We start from the raw sequence: 19,183 nt of genomic DNA, 5'->3' as shown, positions 1-19,183 counted from the left end.
GTCTCACTGTGGCATGCGCGGTTGTGGAGGTTGCTCAGTTTGGAGAGAGTGGCGGACATCTTCTTGGGCCAGTATAAGAATTTCCGGTATCAGTGGGGTCCTCTGGTTACGTTTCTTTCTAAGGGGTTGCCCTCGGCCGTATGTCCGGCCTCGGTGAGGTCGATGCACCTCTTTCAAGTGTGATGTGGATCTGTTTGAGTGTTGAGTGAATGGCGTCACCACCGGGGGGGAGGGAGGGGGTGGGAAGGGGATGTTGGTTGTTTGGGTTTTTTTGGGCTGTGGAGGATCCACGACTTGACTATCTGCATTGCTTGTATGGAACCTGGAGGTCTGGGGTCCGGCACAGGTCGTCTTAGCTGGCCCGGCCTAATGATAAGCTGATAGCGCACTGTGTACGGTGGTCCTAATTGCTCTGTTGTCTTGAGCCTGGTCTGGATATGCGTTTGCTATGGCTTGGGTCACTGCTGATGTGCGTACAAGGCTCTTACCTTGCTTTTGGGTACTGTGCGGTCCCCCCGCAGCCCTTTGTTTATTTTTCTATGTAACTCAAAATAAAATAAAAATTTTACAAAAAAAAAAACAGTATAGCAACTCTACAAAAACAAAACATGAGAAATAGTTAGCCAGTAGTTCTCACAGTCACACATGCCAATCTTAAAATTCACTAACAAGGTCCAGATAAGTAGGCCTGTCAACATCAGCCAACAAAGTTGTGACATATTGGTCACAGACACAAATAACCTCCTAAAATAGTTATTTAAACAAGCATTGGCTAAGCCAGTGTGGCTGACCTTGTCAAGCCTACAATGTTCTTATTGCAAACATCCTCCTAGACCTGTCGGCAGCCTTTGACACGGTGGATCACAATCTTCTCCTCAAGGCTCTCAAAGACAGAGTAGGTGCAGACGAGGTGGTCCTTCAATGGTTCTCCTCCTTTCACAAACGCTCCCAAAGGATAAAAATCAACAGCAGGGCAGTCCTCCATTAATCCTCTCTCCAGTGCAGATGTGATCGGAGGTCTGGGCGCAACTTTTATGCCCAGAACATGCCATAGGGGATGCAGTGGCTACTAGTCAATGGGTTACCAGGTACCCTCCAGGCTGATAATTTCCTGTTACGTTTGGCAGATAGCAGAATATTACGTTCCGGGGCAGCTAACTCCCAAGATAGCAGGACCCCTTTTTATGTGAGGCGCTCAGTAGTGTACCCAATAGGTGTGGCCACCTAAGAGCTACACGGACACAGGAAAACTAGTTTGGCAACTTTTTCTCCCTCTCTGCCCCCGACGCCAACCTCTACACCAGAACATAAGAGCAGCCCCGCTTCTGCATGTCCACTATTTGCCCTTCAAAGGTAGCTTCCCTTTCGAAGGTTGCCTTTTGGGCTGGCACCCCATTATCCCTTCCCACCATGAAGACGTAATAGCTCTTCCACTTGCACACCCTTTGCATTCTTTCTGGAGTCTTGTTCACGCCTCCCCTCAGGAGTGCAGAAGGCTGTCTCATGGTCAGCAACCGTAAACAGTCACCTAAAAACTTAGGCAACAGAGTAGCAATTTTCTAAAGTCGGCATTTACTTTAAAGTTACGTAAAATACGACTTCATCAAATCCTGTTTATTGTAATAATTCTTTTGAAAGACTGAATTTCCAACTTTAGTAGTCCCATCCAGAAGTAGCAAAGCTGAGTGGATAGTGTGAAAATCTAAACTCGCTGATGGTGCTACTGGCCTTTCTGCAACAAAAACAATTTGGTGTTTTTACTGTTAGGACATGTAAGAACACGTCCCACTTTAACATACAGCACACTGCCTTATGGCTCAATAGGCCTGCCTTAGGAATTACATATATTAAAAGGGAAATCTGGACTTTGTCATTAGTTTAAATGGCAAAGTCAAGTTTGTAAAGTGATCCGCCAGCCAGCAGTGGCAGGCTTGGAGTCTTACTTTGCCACATTTGTGGTGGCACACTAAGTGCTGCAGTGCACAGGGACACTAAGTTACAGACTCTGGGTACCTCAACTAAAATTTCCTCTGGAGTTATAAGCAAGTTAACATATACCAATTGTGGGCGAGTCAATCAGACATTCATGTTTAAGGGTCAAAGCACTGGCACTGAGGCTCGTTTGGCAGGGCTCAGTGTATTCGGATTTGAAAAAACAGCAGAATCAGTCCAAAACTTTGGAACGAGGATGCAAAATGAAGGGGGGGGGGGAACAAAGAAAAAACACACATGCACTCTCACATGGAACTCATAGCAAAAAAAAGTAGAAGCAAGCAGTGGAAACAGCAAGCAAAGCAGTGGAAACAGACGCCAACCAATCAAAGCGATGGTAAAGAGGCTATGCTCCATGGGAGGGACAAAAACAAGACTGACGAGCTGTTGCACACATAAGAAGCAGACAAATGAAAGTGGTAGTAAAGCCAACCAATGGTAATCAAAGGGCAGGCTTTAAGCCTCTCTATGTTCTTTGTAAACCACAATAGGTCTCCCAACAGACAGCAAATAAGTAGTCTAGTAGGCTTGACGAAAAATACTCACCTGAGGCAGAATCCGGGAGGCACTGTTAGTGATTGTGCTTTTAATTATTTTACTTTGTCACTTACTCTTTGATCCTTTGTGTCCGCCCCTCCCCCCCCCGGCAACTAGCGCTCACGGATTTTATCGTGGCGCTTTCTTCATTTTTAATCCTCACATTGCTCGGCAAGGGCAAAATAGTTTTTTATCTCGCACATTGCTCTGTCGACACAAATATAATCCCCCTCATCCTCGCACCCTGGACGGTTCTCGGCCGATCTTAGGCCTGAGTCTCCCGGGCTGCGTAAATCGGCAGCGGCCATCTTGAGTTGGGCACTCTTGGTTCGGCGCTCTAGTCGCCAGTACTTAAACAACTAGTCATGGCTCCGCGCAGCGGTCGCGATTAGCGGTCGCGCCAGAGTCGAGCCAGGGTCGAGCCAGAGTCGAGTCAGAGTCGAGCCAGAGTCGAGCCAGAGTCGAGCCAGAGTCGAGCCAGAGTCGAGCCAGAGTCGAGCCAGAGTCGAGCCAGAGTCGAGCCAGAGTCGAGCCCGTCTGCGCCCGTCAGCGACGAGGAAGCACCAGGGGCCAGTTATGCTGCTCCCCTGCTCTCCTTTGCCTCAGGGGAACCCCTATACTTCTTTTCTACTCTGCAAGCATTAAAACCATCCAAGCTGCCCTGCCATTACTAATCCGCTCCTGAAACGTTTGCTAGCGCTTTAGTCTACGGGTGTAATGACACAATTACCCAATGTAAACCCTCGGGTATGGCTAATTGCTGCCCTCCTCCCTGTATGCTGTTTCCATCGCTTACCGCTGTCTATACGGGTCTCCTTATTAATTCCCGCTCGCTGGTTAAAAACAACATCTCCTTTAGGGACTTTATCTTACAGAGAAAACCCTCCTGGGCCTTCATTACTGAAACATGGGCCACGGACTCGTCTGAACCAGACTTGTTAAATGCTATCCCGGATGGGTATTTTCTGGCCAGAATGGACAGAGTGGGAAGCGGCTTGGGGATATTGTACCGCAGCTCCATAAAATGTCGGACTGTCCAGCTGCCCTCCTCGCTTGAACACCTTCAGGCGATGCACTTTACTCTGAATCCCTCCCCCAAGATTTCTTTTACTGGGATATTGATCTACAGACCCCCTGGCCTCAGGTCTGCTTTCAGCCTAGAACTCCTTAAGATTATTGAGCCCTACATGGACAGACCCAGTCTAACCATCCTAGGGGACCTTAATTTCCATTTGGAAAATTAGAATTCCCCTGACACGGCCCATCTGTTGGATTCCTTAGCTTTGTGTGGCTTGTCACAGCTAGTGACTAGTCCCACCCATTTAGCTGGGCACATCCTGGATGGGGTATTTAGTAACAATTCCCGTCTCCAGACCGGCACCCCCCTTCCCCTGTCATTGTCTGACCATTTTGCTGTTCCCCTCGAATTTCCTTTCTCCCCCCCGTCCCCTCCCCCCTCAGCTTGATCACACCAAATGGGTATGGAGGAGGAATTTTGGGGAGATTAACAACGATTCCCTTATTCCTTTTCTATCCACTCTTAAATCCCCGCTTAATGGAGATGCTCACACTGCGGCTCATGACCTCTCCAACACCCTAGCGGAGGCGGTTGACTCACTCGCGCCAGCCCGGCAACGCTATTCTGCCAGGAAACGGCCTTCGGCCCCCTGGTTCTCGGAATCCCTTAGGATTCTCAGACAAGGATGCAGGAGGCAGGAAAGGCTCTGGAGGGCACACTTGGACCCCGTAGAGAAGAATAAACATAAAACCCTTCTCAAAGGCTACAAAGCCTCGGTACTGACAGAAAAACAGGCGTATTACTCCAAACTAACGCCCTCTCTTAAGTCACCTAGGGATCGGTTTAAGATAGTTGACAATCTTTCCCTTATTCAGACTCCTGATCCCATAACAGCCTCCCAGGTTCTGTGTGACCAGATCTCCACTTTTTTTCATGTGAAGATCTTGATCGAACGAAGGAAGACAGCATACGCGACTCACAGACCTGGGAAACTGGGAAAACGATAGACGTCACCGCTATCAACCTACACGCTGCACCGCTCCAGACAACCAACTAGATATAGGAAAATTTAACCGGACTCTATCCCTATAGCTGCCGGTTTCTGCACAGAGCGTTCTTTTCATCTTATCCGTCAAGAAACGGACGAACTTCATTCCGTCAAGCCTGGCCGTCCCCCTGTCCGTCCATTGGTTATACCAAATCCTCTGAGTAGGTGTGGCCAAAAAAAAAATCAACTCGGGTCGGCAATACGAGCGTTCTACAGCGTGCCCAGCGTCCTGATATATCATAGAGTGGAAAGAGGATGTTTTAACTATTACCATAATAGCACATGCTACCAGTCACGAGTCACCGAATCCAAGATATTAAGTGTCTTTATATCCCTATGACTGGAGTACTTCGTTGGGTAACCCGCCTTTAGAAAACTAAACCTAATATATATCAACGCCATTTTTTGACATACTAGAAGAATATCGATGGTACAGTCCTGAAGAAGACAACTTACGTGTCGAAACGCGTCGACAGGAAACCATCAGTTTTTATAATGTTTATTGAAATTTTAACCATGACAAATTATGTATAGTTACAATGAAGTTTGCATTGACTCTGAACATTGTAATGCATTTTTATCGTATGAACTTCTTATGAATATTTGAAAGAAATTAAAACCAATTTTATTGGAGAAAGCAGTTGTCTAATGTTGTTGTAGATAATTCTATCTACATGTGTACTTGCTAGTTACGTTTGTGCATGCCTGGGAATTTTTGTTTACGTATAAGATCTTGGATATCTACACTGACCTGGAAGCCCTTAATTCCAGTTCTCTACTTTCCACCCCTCCTACCTCCATACCGGAAACCCAACCGCCTGTTCCTTCCCACTCCCTTTCCCAGTTTCCCCCCATCACTTTTGAACATCTCAGTATGCTGCTGGATAAGTTAAAGTCCGGTTCACCGCTTGACCCCTGCCCTCTATGGGTTCTTAAAGACTGCAGACAGGCCATTCTGCCCCCTTTGATGGAAACAATGAATTTGGCCATTTCAGAGAGGGTCTATCCCCTGTCCTGGAAATTGGCCATTGTCAAGCCTTTACTGAAAAAACCTTCTTTAGATCCTGGGATACTAAATAACTTTCGTCCCATTTCTCTTCTTCCTGCCACTGCTAAACTCCTGGAGGCATATCTTAACTCACATCTGAGTGCCTTCCTTGACAGTACCAACTCCCTAGATCCCTCACAACAAGGCTTTCGTAGGATTCACAGCACTGAGTCGGCGCTCACAGTGGTTGTCGATAGCATCCGGTCCAAGGTCGACACCGGCCAGACCACCCTACTGGTGTTATTAGACCTCACGACGGCCTTCGACATCCTGTCCCCTGCCATCTTGGTCAGCCGACTCAGTGAGCTGGGAATCAAGGGTCCCGCACTTAACCTCTTATCATCCTTCCTCGACCAACGGAAGCAAAGAGTTAAGCTAGGTGAGTACATGTCACCCGTTAAGCCTGTGAAGTGTGGAGTGCCTCAAGGCTCTTCTTTGAGCCCGACGCTTTTTAACGTCTATGCTGCCCCACTCGCCAGGCTCATAAGATCTTTTGGGTTGGAAGCTCTTTCCTACGCCGACGGTACGCAGATTATGGTCTCTATCTCTCAATCTGTGAGCATAACTGCCCATAATTTTAGAAACTGTATGAAGGCGGTCGCCGGATGGATGGTTAAGAACTTCCTTAAGTTGAACGGGGAGAAAACCGAGGTCCTCATTTTTGGGGGCAAGAGTGAGATCTGGTCAATGGACTGGTGGCCTTCTGTTCTTGGCACCTGCCCCCTGCCGTCCCTCTCTGCCCGCAATCTTGGGGTCATACTGGACACCACTCTCTCACCTGACAAACAAGTTAGCAGGACTGTGTCCACCTGCTGCAATACGCTGAGGATTCTCAGGAAAATTATTCATTATCTCTCCCCCGATGCACGCAAACAGGTTGCAGTTGCGCTTATTACATCCAGGCTGAACTATTGCACTGCGCTGTACCTGGGCATTAGCAATGGTCTAGTCCAGCGCCTCCAGACTGTGCAGAACGCGGCTTCCCGGTTTGTGGTGGGGGCTCCTAAACGCTCCTCGGGCACGGCTATTAGAAAGAACCTGCATTGACTCCCCATGCAGGCGAGGATTAACTTCAAGGCCCTTTGCCTTACAAATCGTGCCCTCAATGAGTCTGGGCCTGAAGCCCTTCGTTCTCTTGTACCTCACTACACCCCCGGTAGAGCACTTCGCTCTTCCAGGAAAAATCTGCTGGCTGTTCCCAGAATATATAAAGTCAGATGGGGGGGGGGGGGGGGGGGGAGGCTTCCTTGCGCCCAGACTCTGGAACACGCTCCCCAATGAGCTTAAGGGGATCTCTTCTCATACCCTGTTCCGTAAAGCCCTCAAGACCTGGTTATTTCAAGAAGCATACCTGTAACTCTCCCCTTAATGACTCCTGAGCTTTCCGTGTACCATCCTCCAGCGCCTTGATGCCTACGGGTTTAGTTGCGCTTCACAAATCTCTAATAATAATAATATTAATATTAATATTAATATTAATATTAATATTAATATTAATAATAATATTAATAGCAGAATGAAGACAGATGGGCTAACCAGCCCTGGTACCGAAGTTGACTACTTTCTAGATGGATGTGGTCATATACAGGAATAAAAATTCTGGCACTCCAGTGAAGTGAGCACGTGGCAAAAGTGGCAGACCCGCTGTCCCATGCTGTAGGATGTGGTGATCAGAAGCAAAATGTGAATGGCTCTTGAACGGACCAATGGATGAAAGCGTCTTTGTGTACATCTATTTTTAAGAAAACATGAGGCTGCCAGGACTGCTTTAGGCCAGAACTATGTTATGTTATGTTATGTTGGTAACATTTCTATAGTGCTCAGCTGCCCCAGCTAAGGGGCGTCCCGGAACAAGAAGGAACAATGTAAAAACTGAAAGAAAAGCTCCCACGCCTCATGTTGTTTGGAAGCTCAATTAATGGACAAGCACAACAGATGCAGAGTAAACGGCAAACAGCACAAACAGACTGTCGGAATGCACACTTCAAGTTGGAACTTTTACAAGTGAACATTCTGTGCATTAATCAAGGGACACCCAATCTAATGAACTAGCATATAGATGACACATCGCCCTTTTTAACAAAAAGAATAGCTTTTTACAACATAGCACTAAAAAAACCAAAATCCAAACAATTTTACTACTTCAGAAAAACAATCATTGGCAATGCAAGTAGTTCTGGCTTATGACTGAAAGCGCTTTATTGTGTCACTGATTGGTGTAGGCGTTCAAGCCTTCATTCACATACTGTCAATTATGTATCGATTCATCAATCCACTGACTCGTCTTTCCATTCACCCTCACACAACCACAATAAAAAAAAATTTAAACAAACTCAACATATGCAAAATAAACTAAAAGAATGCAAGTAGAAAAAAGAAAACATGCTGCCTTCGAAACACAGCGGGCATGTTAGCAATAACAAAACTAAACACATCAGTAGATGTCCGTCTGACCAAAGTATTGTAAATAGTTTACATTGGTTATAAAAGTTCAAGCATGGCCACCACATTTAGAATCCACGTTTTGGCCATCGTGGAATGGTAAAACAAATATACACTTTTATCAAGAGCATTCCATAATGATCTCCCGGTTTTGAGTGAATTGCCCATATGGAACAAGGTGCTCTGCAAATGAAGAGGGAAAGGCAACCAGTTAACACTGACTGAACAGCCATGGTATCCTCTTGGTACCTCTTACGAAAAATTAAAATAAAAAGATAAGAAGCAAAGAAATGAGAATCTATAAAAGGAGAAAAATTCAAACTAAATGACTATCCAACCATCCCTATACGGATGTCCACTCATTTTCAGTTGGATGTACACATCTGTTAAGTAAATGCCATCATCCACAGAGCAAAAGAACCAATGGCTGACGCGGATGGAACCATTAACACATGCAGTCACTGTAATAGATGTAAGCAGAGTGTAAATGACACTAAGACAGAATGAACATATTTGACCCAAAGGCCTTTATCAGTTATCAATGGATTATCACCAAAACCAACTGTCAGTTCCTGTACTGAGCAGAAGCATTCCCACAAGGCAGCCATTAAGCATACAATTATACAATTACATAGTAGCCACTACTGTTGGCATAGCAAAATACTATCTCCCCTAACAAGGATTCTGACAGAACAAACAGTCTATAACCACAGTTTGTCAGAGAGAGTAATCAGCATCAAAATGTTTGCCTGCTATGGCAATCTGTGAGATTCCATGAAACAAAATACTTATCTGTAGGCTTTAATACAGAGAAATAATCTGCTCAGAAGTGCCTATCGCAGAACAGCGGAGCATTTTGCGCGTATTTTTGTACAACTTCTGAGTAGATTGGGGACTCTTAGACAAACAGGATGGTGGTATGTCGATGGCTCTACAACAAGTGCTTTTCTAGAAACCGAAGAGCTGACTGCGGTCAACATTGGAGTACACCATCTTTGTTAAAATACCCCTCACACACCAAAAGGGCCCTTGGTGTCATGCTTCATCATCGAGGTCTTCCCGTCCCGCTGCGGGGCGGGGCAGTGCTGCGACAAGCGAATACGCTGGAGCACCTTTAGATGGAGGTGCTCTGTGTTGGGAGTGAGTGTCAGTGGGGTCAGGGGTGATATATGGTGAGAGTTAAAAAATACCTGGCCTAGTGGAAAAAGAAAATTTTATTAAACACCGGCTGGTATTATTAAAAGAAAAAAGTGAAGCGGAGAGATGGAGCAGGTTAATGGGCTCTCTCTCCTAAGTGGGTCAACATGTTTCGAGGCACGGGGCCTCTTCGTCAGGACCTAGGGGAGATCCCCCTGTCACTCACTAATGTTTTCTCCACACAGGTAGAAAAAAGTGTATGTACAAAAAAGTGAACAGAAAGAACTATGTGAGTAACTACAAATTAATAATTACAGCACATATACGCTACCACACTAATAATGTAGTATGCTTATCAATGGGGGGGATCAATGCCTCATGAGCCAGCATAAGACTGAAGGGTATGGTAGGGTATCAGTGTACCCCCAGCACGCTTGTGCTTCCTCCTTCGTCCGCGGCTTCCCGCGGACGAAGGAGGAAGCACAAGCGTGCTGGGGGTACACTGATACCCTACCATACCCTTCAGTCTTATGCTGGCCATGAGGCATTGATCCCCCCCATTGATAAGCATACTACATTATTAGTGTGGTAGCGTATATGTGCTGTAATTATTAATTTGTAGTTAGTTACTCACATAGTTCTTTCTGTTCACTTTTTTGTACATACACTTTTTTCTACCTGTGTGGAGAAAACATTAGTGAGTGACAGGGGGATCTCCCCTAGGTCCTGACGAAGAGGCCCCGTGCCTCGAAACATGTTGACCCACTTAGGAGAGAGAGCCCATTAACCTGCTCCATCTCTCCGCTTCACTTTTTTCTTTTAATAATACCAGCCGGTGTTTAATAAAATGTTCTTTTTCCACTAGGCCAGGTATTTTTTAACTCTCACCATATATCACCCCTGACCCCACTGACACTCACTCCCAACACAGAGCACCTCCATCTAAAGGTGCTCCACCGTATTCGCTTGTCGCAGCACTGCCGCGCCCCGCAGCGGGACGGGAAGACCCCGATGATGAAGCATGACACCAAGGGCCCTTTTGGTGTGTGAGGGGTATTTTAACAAAGATGGTGTACTCCAATGACATCTGGATACACATCCACCCAATGTGAGGTGGCCCTTTCTGAATAACCTGAAACCCTGACAAGAGGAGGACGTGCCCACCTCGGTGCCCACTGGCATCACCTCTTCACTCCCCCCCTTTGATTTCCTTAGTGCTGTCAACATTGGCCTGGGGTTTCCCTGTAACACAACTCTATTGCTACATATCACATTGATGTACACATTGGCGCCGGAGCTATGTTAACTTTCAGACTATGGGGCCACAACAGTATGAACAATATCTGACTAAGATACATATGACGCAGTTATATTGCTGCGACTTGAGATGCACCTCCGTACTGAGAGGTTTGCTAATATATGAAGCATTGGAATAGTTGTAGCTTCTCCATGAGTACTGGCTCATTGCCTCACAAACTAAGAGCATAGTGTGTCTTTCAAAAGGGAACTGGAAGCGTCATACAGTACCGTCTTGATCTGTTGAGATTATAGCATCACACCAACTCCGTGGCGCTAGTAATATACTGGTTGACACAAAGTTCTCCTATAACATCTTTTCAAATGAAATACAGCAGTAAGCTGGAGATCACAGTACTCATAATGGTCGATTATACAGATTAGACCATCAATGAATGACAATAATGCTAACAACAGTGAGTGAGTGAGTGAGTGTGTAGACCTATCAGAGGAAATAAGGCATTTAACTAGGTTTCTTGTATGTTTTCTCTGATTTCTATAGAGCGGTGCTTTGTTTCCCTGAGCTGCAGCCAGGTGAGGTGGGGCTTTATCCTGCTGCTAAATAGGTAAGCTGGAGTAGCAACACATCAATGAATGTAACAACACTATGAGAAATACATGTAGTTGGTAATTAAACCATTCCAGGATGTCGATATTTGTAGCTACCTGATGTTTGTGCTTACCCCTTTCGATAAATAACCATTAAACCTAAATGGCAACTATGTATCTATTACAGTGGCCAATCAGCCCATACGCAGAAGGAATTTACTAGACACCGAGTATTTCAGGTGAAACGGTTATTTTTCTTCCTTTTTTACACTTTGTTTGGTGTGTATGTTACACATTGCAGTAGCAATTATATTGAAAGGTCCTGCAGAAGGCAGAGGATAGAAGTGTCCCTTTATACTGCTGAAAAATGTTGATCTAGTAACCATTCTGGCAGATATTTGTTAAAACTGCCTTATTTTGCACTGTTTTTAACTTTGGGCATTTGAGTAAACCTAATAAACACAATGCTTCTCTCACTTACCCAATTTTAAGTCACATTTTTGATACACGATTCATGCACTGCAATTTTTTCACCCATCACAAATCACTACCAGCTGACATCTAGAGGGCTATGTAGTGACTCATACTTAGATGTGGGACATTAACATCAGGTCCCAGTGTTCATCATTTATGCTTCACGATAGAAATGACAAAAGGAGGCCCAGATTATTACTAGGATGGTATCGAATGGTGGCTGATGGGTACCTTTATTCTTAAGGAGACTCTTTTGTCTACATACACGTAGATCTTTTAGGTTTTTGGGATGATTGTCCCAGTATTTTTTGTAACACACAAAACAATGTAAACCTCTGTAAATTAACTGTACACAAACAACTCACTGTGCTTTCCCTAGAGGCAACCATCAGGTATACTGTAATAAAATTACACATACATATGTACACAATGTAAATGTCAAAACAATATATCCTTACTAATAGATTCTAATAAGGATGAACATAAAACAAATTGTCTATCCCCATCGTTTGTAAAGGTGGGTCACCAGAACCAAATTTCGTCAAGTAAGGTAATCTGTGCAATTCCATGTAAAGAAATACCTGCTTATAGGCATAGCACAGTATAATAACTAACCACCTATAAAAGCGGTTTGCCTTTTACACATACTCTTCATATTATGCACGGCATACTTGCTTTATCATAACTTTTCATTATAAACAGATTACACCTGAGGAATAAAACATAACATTTCCCTGTGAACTGAAAAGGCTTCTGGATTCATGAATGGATTGACACTTGGTACAGCCCAGGCCTAGAGAAGCACACAGAAGATGGGAAACAAGTGTACAGAAGCTGGCAAAACTCAAACATATATTAATAAAATCACAAATATGTACAAAATTACAGTTGGCAAAATAATGCACAGCCCCTCTCAATAGGGTTTAACAAGAATCATCACAGTGAAAGTCTTCTCTCCCAGGGTCTGTCAGAGTGGGGGCCCAACACCAAAATCATTCCCTACATTGGTAATCCGTGAGATTACATGTGACCAAATACATTTCTATGGTCTGTAACAATTTACTGTTTGAGGCCTACTGGCTTTGCCATATGCTTTTCACAATAAATATCCAGGCCTGCTGACTGTGCAATAAATAAAACAAATAAAATATGCCATACCTATGGCATCAGGCATAACATTGCCCTGCACGCCAATCAAGCCTATAGATGTTATCCATGTAGGTTAATGACTGCCCTCCTTCCATCTGTGTAGATGCCTGAGAAAAACACTGTAAATTATCTAGTTGTCAAAAACACTTAATTAGCATTACAAAGTCATGTTTGTGCCTCCGAAAGTTCAAGCTCAGGCAGATGGATAAAATTAAAATCTGCTGTGTGGAGGGCAAGCACTTTTTTGTGGGATCAGACATCCGCCCAATCAAAACATGTACTCCTGGCTCCCAGCATGTGGGCAAAGCCAAAGCCCCTCTCCTGATGGTTGTCACATAATGGTCTGGTGACAGCTGCACGGTCAAGCCAGCTCATAAAGAAGAGCAAACCAAGAACTATGTGTTCATGATAATTATATGGTGATTACACAGTCTTGAAGATATGGGGTCTTCAACAATCTTCTTTGCCCAACTGGTCTGCATTATTCAGCATTTACCCATCTCTTACATAGCACAACTGCAGGGCTCGAAAAATCTGAAAAATGGTAATAGTCCTGCAGGTCTAGTACCTCGAAAAATCTCCTAGACCTAACAGTAACCTACTTGACCTCCATCTCTGAAACGGAGCAAATGTGACAAGATAAGATTTAAAGGCCTCTTTATGGCTCATTTGCTTTGTGAGCAATAAAAAGACCTTTAAAACTTGTTATCTTGTCATATTTGGTCCATTTTCAAAGATGGAGGAAAAAAGTTAGTATGTTTTCCTACTAGCCAGAAAGGGCGAGTTGGTACAAAAAATAGCTCGACATCAAAAATGTTCTCGCAAATGCGAGCGGTCGAGTTGATTTTTCGATCCCTGAACTGTCAGTATCAAACTTACCACAACCTTGCACATGACGTGGCTAACAGTTCCCAACTTGTTCAGTCCCCTAAAATTTAGTGCATAACTAAGATCCCATATTCTTCCATCTCTCTTTACAGCAATCATCACCCATATAGAAATACACAATACCCTTGTTCAATATCATTCATCTTGAACATGAACTATTATTTGCTTTCCTTCCCTTGAATGGATACTTTTTTTCTTGGTGGTACCAAAGGCCTCAACTGATAGGTCTACTGTCTTGTGGTACTTCTGTAAAGTTGAACTCAACTGAATCCTTACTTTTTGTGATCTGCTCTCACATCCAATTGGTTTCTCAGTGATAATGTGCACTCCTGTGCTAAATCCCTCTTTTTTTCAAACATTCTTCGATCTCAGTGGAGGTTAACAGCATTCCACTGTCTGCCAATACAGAAACTTGTACGTTTTCATTTGACACGTAAACACACGATAACATCATTCAAGCATTATTCTTACGGCCACTTTGCGATCATGCGACCAACTCAATTACAAAGTAGTTCCTTGCCCTATTAAAATACTATGTTCAATTACATGTCCCCAAGTCGCAGGTGATTGTAAACTAGAACACACCATTGACAAGAGTACTTGTTTTTCATTCCTTACCACTGCAACAGCACTCATTACAAACTCACCAACTTATCTGCATCTAGATCCACCCCTGGCCATTCATAATCCAGTCTCAACCTTTCTTTAGATTGGAAATTCTCTACGTCGCACATGGGCTAAGGTTATGAACTGGTTTGGGAATGCATTATTTTTTGGAATTAACCAGATTCATCTAAAGTCTCATTTGATAAAAACGTTCTTCCTTTACTGGACAAAAACGTTCACACCCTACTACTAGCAATGTCATTTCCTCCAGCAGCAAACTATTGACTACTTGGCCTTTTATAGGCATTTGATCATTTATCAAGTCTTACTTTCATCCACCGTCCGAGATTGCCATTTCAGCAATTAGAGAAACTTTCTCCTAAGACCAAGCCTTCTCGTCCATATCTTATATTGTATCACCCACCAACCTCACCAAGAAATTGACTGCACAATTCTGCTCTGCTTTCAGGTTCTTGCTTTCCTATTACCCATTTACATATTCTAAGGGAAAGGGAGTCCAACCCGGTCTTCATGAAGATTTCTTTAAAAGGCTTAGTGATCTGGTCTGACAGTAAAACAAGCACACCACTAGAAGTGCTCCCCTCTTAATTACTGAATAATTCTTTTTGATCCTCCAACCACCCCTGAATGCAAATACTATGGTCCTGTCATGTCTACTACCACTCTGCAATAAACCTGCTCCCGAACTCTAACTAGAATCAGTTGTGATAATAGTATTCAAAACTATATAAACTGATGACATCACTTACGTGTTCCAAACATTTTTTTAGTTCTCACATTCTTCATCCCATTTAAACTCAGAAAGCTTCTTTAATAATGTTCTCAATCACTGTCTTGCTAACAAAATCATATCAAAATCAGTTTGTTGTAATACTCTGCCATGTCTAGCACGGTAAGTAATCCCTCTTACAATCTGCAAGAGAAACTAAGGTTATAGTTACAAGGGCTTCCATGGATTTTAGACCACTGTAGGAATCTGGTACAAAGTTTATTTCAGTCTTACCAACTTGGTACTTACCAACACTTAAGTGTTAAACCAAGCTCAAGAAACACTGTTTACATTGTTCTCACTTTGCGGTCATGTTCCTGTCGTACTTTATCTGTTAATAACACGTAGTTATAAGAAAAATGTACTCCATCAAGGTCACCCGCCATTCTCGCTGCACAAATACTGTTAAAGCCAATAGGTCACTTTTTAAAGGAACGCTGGCATTCATATTTGCTTGCCTTAAGAGTTTAAAAAAACTAATATTGCCACTTTCTTGAAGCAGGCTGCATTACTTAGGGTGTTACTAGAGTACCCACAAATCAGACATAAGTGAATGCTCCAGGACGCTGTAGTATCTTAACCGCATGCGTGCGGAATTCCGCTCGTACGCTGAGATTTTTCAAAGCGCATGTTACGTGACGAGCTGGGCTCGTCATCAGCGTAGCAGGAGGCTACCTCATGACGAGCCCAGCTCGTCATCAGCGTGGAAGGGGTTAAGTATTTACAGAGGTCTCACAGGCTTTCATCTCTGTTCATTTGCCCTTACAGTTCTCCTTTTGTTTAAAGTGGAAAGGAATACTGCCGATGTGTGACCAGAAGGCCTACGTGAGAGTTGAATGGGTAGGGGTACATGGAGAAGAGAGAACAATGTGAGCACAGAGAGACCAAGAGAACAGGGGATTGTGTGATAAGCAGGAACGGAGAGGACCCTAGGTACTTAAAGAGGGAGGGGGGGCAATTTCGGAACAGTAGTAGTATTACACAATTCAATTCAAATATTTATTAAGATTTGGAACTCATATGAGATCCATATAAACATGCATACAGATTGATACAAGAAGGAATTAAACATAACAAAACTCATTCCACAAACAGCAAACGGAATAAAGTGGTAAGGCATATCCTAAGAAATACAGAAATGTACGAGGAGCAGTAAATAGCAACTAGTTCAAGTACAGAACAAAATCCAGTATTCAACCTAAGCAGAACGTTCGGTTTTGGCAGCAAGAAAAGGAATTACAAAGCATATCCTAACCTGTGCAAATAATTCAATTGCAGCAGAGCATGTGCAAAAACGCAATTGAAAATCTCACTTTGGCTGCGTTTTAACTTAGCAGCAGCGCAAAAAAAAGGGAAATGAACGCAGCATCTCCCTCTTGCGCAAACACCAGCAGAAAACCGCAATTAAAATATATACATAAACTCCTTAAAATAATTAAAAAGTTTTATAAAAAGAGCTTCATTTTTTGGACAAAATAAAAAAATGGCAGGTTAAAGCAAAATTTTTAACACTATTTCGAGGGCCGCTCGAGGCCAATGCAGGACATGCAAATAAGACATGATCCAGGGTCTGGGAACTCAGTTTGGAGAGGTTGCAGGTTTTTCCATTTCTCAAATTTTCCATTTCTCAAGTTAACTTAAAGATAGTTTAAAAAGGTAGAAGATTCATGCGACATAGTGTGAGAAATCGTCGGGTTCTAGGCTGTAAATTGCAGTATACATATTTTTGTAAAGTTTTTGGTGTTTTGTTCTTGCTATTAACTCTAGTCTCTTTTTGGAATTACAGAATTCAATGTCTCTATTAAAGCTAATCTTACCACTAGAGGTTTTTAGAAATATTTAAATTCTGATGGTAGAAGAGTAATCACTAATTCTTCTTGTACAGAGAAGCTTTTTAATGCAAATAAAAAAATCGTGATAGACAGAATAATTACTTGCCTGAACACCGAAAATTTCTTGACACATGATACCTCTTAAGTCTTCATCGCTATTTTTCAACTGGTATCCCGAGCGTAAAACCCTAGTTAGACCTTGAACGTAGGAACTTATTAAGCCAAATTCCAGACTTTTAGCAGCCGTTGGAACTAATGTACTACACAGTATTACACACCGACGGGGCAGTGTGAGATTACAGGAGGAAGGAGGAGCAGAGATTTTGCAATTTAGTCACAGCCTTGCTCAAACTTATAGTGGATCAAATTGCACATGCCACAGGTGGATAAGGCCCACTGCACTACAGTACTCTCTGCACTTCTTCCTAATGTATATTCAAACTTCGGTTGCACCGGACTCTGCTCCTTTGGCACGTTCCCTTTTGCTTTTTCTGGGATTTAAATCTGTGGAGCACTCCAGCAGCGGTTCATAACCTGTGAATGCTGGTCCGTGAATGCTTAGAAAACTACATTCTACCACCAGGTTCATAAAGTGCATATAAATACTAAAATGTGTACACTGAACATTTTAAAACTCAGAGAACACCGGAAGGCATTTGAAATTGGAGGCAAACATTCTCAGGCAGATTTGTGGGAGCAGTGCAAGTGCATGAAACAGAAAATAGTATGGACGATTGGTGGCAGCGAATTTGGGAAAGCTTCAACCCACCAATGAAATGTGTTGTCTAAGCCAAGTAACAAAAGATGTACAAAAAAACGTAGCCTCGGGGGCAAGAGAACCCTAGCTTAGGGTCATTTGTGTAAAACACAGCTCTAGCTGCCTGACGAATTAAGCACACAGGTTGTACAGATTACAAATACAAAGAGAGGTAATAAATTACCCTGGGCTAATGAAAGTATCGAGTTCCAGAGAGAGAAATGTGCAGGTTACAGGTTCTTGCCCCAATAGGTTAATGCACACATTGGCGATTGCAGGTGTAATTAATTCCTAGTGTGCTCCTCATCACGGAACCACGAATGCACCGACCATTCAATGCATTGTCAGAAGAGTCGCAAGGTTATGGAACAGAAAAAAAATGTCGCACCCAATACCACCAAAACCCTGCTTTGCCTTAAGGCTGTCCCATTCTCAAACTGACAACAACCAGGTCACACGGTCATCAGTGACTGGATTATGACCCCCATGCCCTTCTACCGAAGCCAATATCAAATCACAAACAGATGAGCCCCCTTTTCCAACCGTGGCGGCAACAGAGACGTGCAGAAACCCTTCTGCAGGTGACATGAGGCTGCGGCACTCACCCCAGTGGTACGAGTGCGGAGGTTGGCCAGTGCACAAGGAAGCCTCGCAGTGGCCTCGCCACGGTGCGGAAACGCGATGGGTAAATAGCGAGGGACCGGGCCTGGAGTCGGAGAGGTAAGATGTTCCGAGAACGAGGGGGCAAGTGATGACGCGCTTGCGATGAAGGTACTGACCGGGTGGCTCTAAATACTGCGGAACGCAACACAAAATGCGGACTCCAGCAATATTGACTCTATCTAGGCGACGAATCTACCTACCAGCGTTAAATCCTATTAACGCGAGCCACTCGAACGTCCGTCTTATCACCTGGCTCACTATAGACCGAAGGTTTCTTCACAAACCCTTAATAAAAGAGTCAGCATTTCTGCAGCAGTTTTGGAGGTGCCCGCCCACTGGCAGGAGACAGCTATTGAGAAGCGTAGCAGCAAAACAGTGTGTTGCATGTGCAGAGTCGGCTAGACCTTGACCAATCAACGAGCGACAATAGAGTTCCGGTCAGAACACTGGCCAGTAGAAAACCACAGTCAAATCGACGTAGCCAATAAGCAATTGATAAGAAATCATGCAACCAACCTTCTGGTGTCTGAATTTCATGGTTAACGAGCAACAGTAGACGCCCACAAACAATTCAATGGCATGCCAACCAATCCTAGGTGACTATGTATTTCATTAACAATAAAATATGTTTTACTCCATCCCATTGGTTGCCAGGTTCTGATTGCAGCAGTCAGCTCTTAAATAATTTGTTGTAAATCCTATGGTGACTTGACGTCCCGGTTGTCGCTATCGGAACGAGTTTATTGCTGTAAATTTGTCACGTTTAGTGAGGTTAGGTTGAGGATGTGGCGTAAGGGGGCAGATCCGCCGATTTTGGAATTGAGGAATCAGGTTCGAGTTTCGGTGTCGGCTCAACATCCCAAATCGTTTAATCTCCCTGTGCCTACCGAAACTGGTGCACATAATGACCGTGTCTTGTTGTGTAATGTAACTTGTGATCATGTAAAGCGCTCCAAT

At 43.8% G+C, this 19,183-nt stretch overlaps 1 protein-coding gene across 2 annotated transcripts in view; it reads right to left on the bottom strand.

Moving 5' to 3' along the window:
• The window catches only part of GLRB (glycine receptor beta), a 268,016-nt gene extending 249,453 nt beyond the window's left edge, over positions 1-18,563 (bottom strand). For both annotated transcript variants that reach the window (XR_013607195.1, XM_078676982.1), the window contains exon 1: positions 18,427-18,563. The gene's annotated coding sequence lies outside the window, so the exon portion shown is untranslated. The remainder of the gene's footprint in view (positions 1-18,426) is intronic.
• Positions 18,564-19,183: the final 620 nt, after the last annotated feature.

The sequence above is a fragment of the Lissotriton helveticus genome, chromosome 2_1 (assembly GCF_964261635.1).
Source record: "Lissotriton helveticus chromosome 2_1, aLisHel1.1, whole genome shotgun sequence".
In the NCBI taxonomy this organism is placed as follows: Eukaryota; Metazoa; Chordata; class Amphibia; order Caudata; family Salamandridae; genus Lissotriton; species Lissotriton helveticus.
The sequence above is the reverse complement of the archived record's forward strand: the minus strand, read 5'-3'. Positions and strand labels throughout refer to the sequence as shown.